Below are 4,774 nucleotides of genomic sequence, written 5' to 3'. Positions count from 1 at the left end.
CAGCTGTTTGGTTTTTAAGTGCAGCACTAAAGCAGTATGGTTTCTTTTGCAACAGAGACTTGGTCCTTTTACTAATTGGGAGCCAATAAATATCTTCAGCATTTTTTATCCCTACCTTTAGGGAATACTTTACCATTTTAAATACTCCCTAGAAAGGAGAGGATTTTTTGTCAAGAGATCCACTGGCTTCATCTGTCAAAACTCAGTACTGCATGAGAATTAGGATACTTAGTTTTACAGTTTTTAAGCACCAAGCTGGTTTATGTCTAGAAATCAGGCCACTCTTTGTATAGTGCACTGATTTAGAGACCTACTTTGGGGTGGGGGGGGAATTGCACCTCCCTTGAAAACCGTTTTTTCCTTCCTCCTAAATTTTAATAAGGTCACAATAGTCTCATTCACAGTATAAAACTGATTGCCAAATGCTGTCACAGGTTATTCAAACAGTACCAAGATCAGCAAACGATAGGAACTGCTGACTTGTTAAGTGTTATTATCTATGCTTGTGGTATAAAATGTTTAAGTCTGATATAGACCCGCTATAATTTTGAATAAACCCAGAGTTCTTGGTCTTAAAGTCTAAATAAACTTCTGAATCTGGAAAAAAACCAACAACCACCTCTAATTGTAATTGAGCTGCCTATGAAATGTCTGCATTTTGAGCAATCGTTAAATATTTGTAAAATGAGAACCACCAGCTCTATCTCTGGGTCTTGGGTTCTGGGACGATATCACATGCTTTTTACCAAAGACCGAATGCAGGTGGTGCTTTTTTTAAAGATTCTCTCTTCCACAGTGTGTGGAAGGTTGGGAGGCTGCAGTAAGAATTGCATCCATTTCTGCCTCCGATCCCTTGTACCAATACACTCTGATGTAACATTTGTACATGCAAAGGGAAAACCGAGGTATCAAACATGATTGTCTGCCTGGCTGAGAGTAGCTGAGATATTTGCCTGGAGTGGCAGCTAAGTTTTGTTATAAATAGCACTTTGTAACTGCTAAAATCCCTGGCACCAAAGATCTTGGTAACAACACATTGGTCTGATTCTCAGGGCATCAAGAGGTTAAAGATGTTGCATACAAAGACCATTGGCAAGCCTTTTCCTGATAGTCATTGCCACACTTCATAGAAAATCCATCACTGTCTGCATGTCCACATAGCATTTGGGTTTTCCAATCTCTTGTTGTTTGGCTGAGCCCAAAATTTATAGTTCAAAGTACCAAATGGTGACGGTCTTCTAGTTAAAGTTCAGTATGTTAGTGCTGATCATGTGCACACCCAAACCCAACTGATTCCTTATAGAACAACTGTAATGTGGACAAAGAACAAACTCTATCTTGGAGGTTGAAATGGGGAAGAGGGAACAGTCTTGTTTGCGGATTCCCTTTCTACTTGTCCATAAACTTCTGCCAGCTGTGAGATTGTATCAGGATGCTGTGGAGGTGGGAGGGAGGCAGTGAGACTACATTACAGAGAGAAAAAAACACACGCGCTTGAACACTAGTGCAACTGGTTGGTACACCTAAACTAAAGAGGCTTTTCGGGGAAATCCAAGTCAGGAAGGTGGGAAATGCAACTTACAAATAGCAAGGTAGCTTGGTTTCCCCGAATGCAATATTTTTTGCACCACCTCTCCTCTCTTAGCTCTGTGTTGTGGCTGGGTGAAAAGATTTGCTTTCTCTTTGTTCTTGCCACACAAGAAAGGAAGCATTTTAGTTGCTAAACTAAATTAAAATGTAACTTTGAATTATTTTCAAAGCCAGTAATGCTTCTGTTGTAATAGCTATAAATATGGGAGGCTTCCACAAACTGTATGAGATTATCTCAGGAAGTGTTGATATCTTTGTTGCTAAGATCTGATCTTCAGTAATCACTACATTTCCTGGAATGCTAAGGCCCGTATAGAACTGGGAGCAGCAAGGAGATTGCCTTGTGGGTCCTATAAAGCTGCAGCCTGGGCCTCTCCCTCTGCTTTCCCAATAACTGAACTGTGCCCATGCATAGTTAGTAAATTTCATGTGCTGACAGTGTGCTGAATGCAAGATAGCTCCTGGGGAAGAGAAGGGCACAAAACACTGAATTAGACGAGAGAGGCTTTAGACCAGGGGTGTGCAAACTACAGCCCGCAGGCCAGATCTGGCCCAACAGCTGTTTTAATCTGGCCCTCGAGCTCCCGCTGGGGAGTGGGGTCTGGAGCTTTCCCCGCTCCAGCCAGGGAGTAGGGTTGGGGGCTGCTTCATGCTGCTCCCAGAAGCAGCAGCATGTCCCCCTCCAGCTCTTATGCGTAGGGATAGCCAGGGACTATGCGCACTGCCTCCACAGCTCTCAGTGGCCAGGAACCGTGGCCAATGGGAGCTGCAGGGGTGGTGCCTGCGGACAGGGCAGAGTGCAGCGGAGCTGCCTGGCCATGCCTCTGCATAGGAGCTGGAGGGGGGGGGGGGGACATGCTGCTGCTTCCAGGAGCCACTTGAGGTAAGTGTCGCTTGGAGCCTCCACCCCTGAACGTCATCCCCGCACCTATGTCCCAATCCCCTGCCCACACCCCCAGCCCGGAGCCCCCTCCTGCACTCGGAACTTCTCATTTCTAGCCCCACCCTGGAGCCTGCACCCCCAGTCAAAGCCCTCACCCCCCTCCTGTACCCCATCCCCAATTTTGTGAGCTTTCATGGCCCGCCATAGAATTTCTATACCCAAATGTGGCCCTTGGGCCAAAAAGTTTGCCCACCCCTGTTTTAGAGAAATGGGGATTGGTTGAATTTCTGTTTACTTGCCAGCTAGCAGATGCTAATACATCGATTGCTCTTATTTCTGATAGAGAAGTTTATTTGGGAAGCCATTTTTGAGTATCAAATGAGTACAATAATGTACATACAAGTAGTGCTTCAAATGAGTGCAAATTTGCTGTACGCATCTGTGGGAGTAGGGTATTCACATCTCTTCTAGTACTGGTGTGGTGTCTTGGGGATCATGCAGACCAATAAGGGATTCTGAAACCGCTTGCTGTGTAATCTTGGAGTGCATTTATGCTGTGCTGCTATGGCTCAGAATCTGATGCCGGTGGCCTGTCTACAAGCAGAATGTCTCACCCTGGCTTTTACAAGCCTAGTTACTCCTTTCAAGGTGACACCAACAGCCCTTCCAGCACTGTCTGAGTTCATAATTGCCCAGCTGTTGGACCATTCCCCTCTGGTTCATCACTGCTAAAGGAATGAAACCAGTCCTCCCCCGAGCTTACTTTGGCACATACACTTCACACAGTTTGCACTCTGGAGATTTGCTTGGGGGTAAAAACAATAAACAAAGATTTATTTAATAGAAAAACCACAGATTCAAAGATGAAGTAGTAATGGAAGCAAACAAAATTGCAGCCTCAAGCTCTATGCTTTTAGAGGTGATAAAATCCCTTTTCTAATACAAGTTACCTTTGGTCTTTGAACAATTTCGTAGTGTACCCCCTGACCGTAGGGGCCTCCAGAGTTTCAGAGACCACTTCCTGCTTGGAGACTGTCCCTCAATTTCTACATGCTTTCATTTCAAACTCTTTCCATTTTAAAAGGGTTTTTTCTTCAGTTACTACAGATATTCAAAATTGTGAAATGCCCGTGTTGTTCCATTATCTTTAATGGTTCATTGTTGCATTTTCCGGAGTTGTACAATAGATGGTTACTTGTGTTTAGTTTTGTATAAACACCTGGGATGGGAGGTGCCCCCTCCCTGCTGTGAGGTGTAGTTGAAATTGTAGTACAGGTTATGAGCACATTTTTCTATATACATAAATATGTGTATTCATAACCATAGTTTCTTTAAGTACAGTCCCTATGGGTGCTTCAGTGTAGGTGTGTGCATGTGAACCCCTGTGCTGCTTATTGGAGAATTTCAATAGCAATCCATCCCACCAGTGCACGCACAGTTCCCCCCTGCCCAGAGATGGAGCTAAGAGCTCTCTGTTCACAGATCGTTGACCCCCTATAGTTCTGCAAATTTTAGCTTCCTTTGAAGCCTTTTTCTTTTAGTACCTTGTTTGTGTTTAGTTGGCTGTGCCAAAGAAAAAGAAGAAAGGGTTTGCCTTCTGCCAACTACGGTTGGGGGAAAGGGGGAGATGACACCCCTGGGCAAGGGTATGCTTGGCTCACCAGGCTTCAAAAAGTACCTTATCTGCAAAGAATCCATCCCAGTGATGGATAGAGACATTCACAGTGCATTCGCTGCTCCGGGGAAAGGCACAATCCACAAAAGTGTGGTTGGTGCCAGCAGTTAAATCCAGGTCCTGGAAGGATAGAGAGTTAAGGCTTAAACTCCAGCTCATGGAGTCGGCCCTTCAACCTCCAGAGTCCCGGCAACCTCCTATGTCGAAGGCAGGTGATTCCAAGGAGATGAGCCCCTCACTTGAGACCACTAAGAAAAGCTCTTAGAGTCCCCATAGCAAGACAGAAACTATCTCCGGCTCCATTGATACCGACGGCAGTGAAGCCGTCTAGAGCTGGTACCCAGGGCATGTGTGGTACCAAACTGACAGAGCAAGTCTATTTGCCCAAAGTCCCAATGGGCACAGGAAAAATAGTACCGGCACTGCAGGGGCATGAAAAGCATGAAAGATCTGCCCTGGGGAAGGCTACATTGACATGGTCATCGCCACCGACCCGGTGCACGTGGCACCAACAGACCATATGATTAGGTCCATGTCTTCGATTCCATTGGTACAAGCTTCTCTGCACTGACAACCACCAGCACCAGCATCCGCACTGGCAGGTTTCTGGTGTGCAACGGATCTCT

This window comes from Malaclemys terrapin, chromosome 23, assembly GCF_027887155.1.
Source record: "Malaclemys terrapin pileata isolate rMalTer1 chromosome 23, rMalTer1.hap1, whole genome shotgun sequence".
NCBI lineage: Eukaryota > Metazoa > Chordata > Testudines > Emydidae > Malaclemys > Malaclemys terrapin.
Note: the sequence above shows the minus strand (reverse complement) of the source record.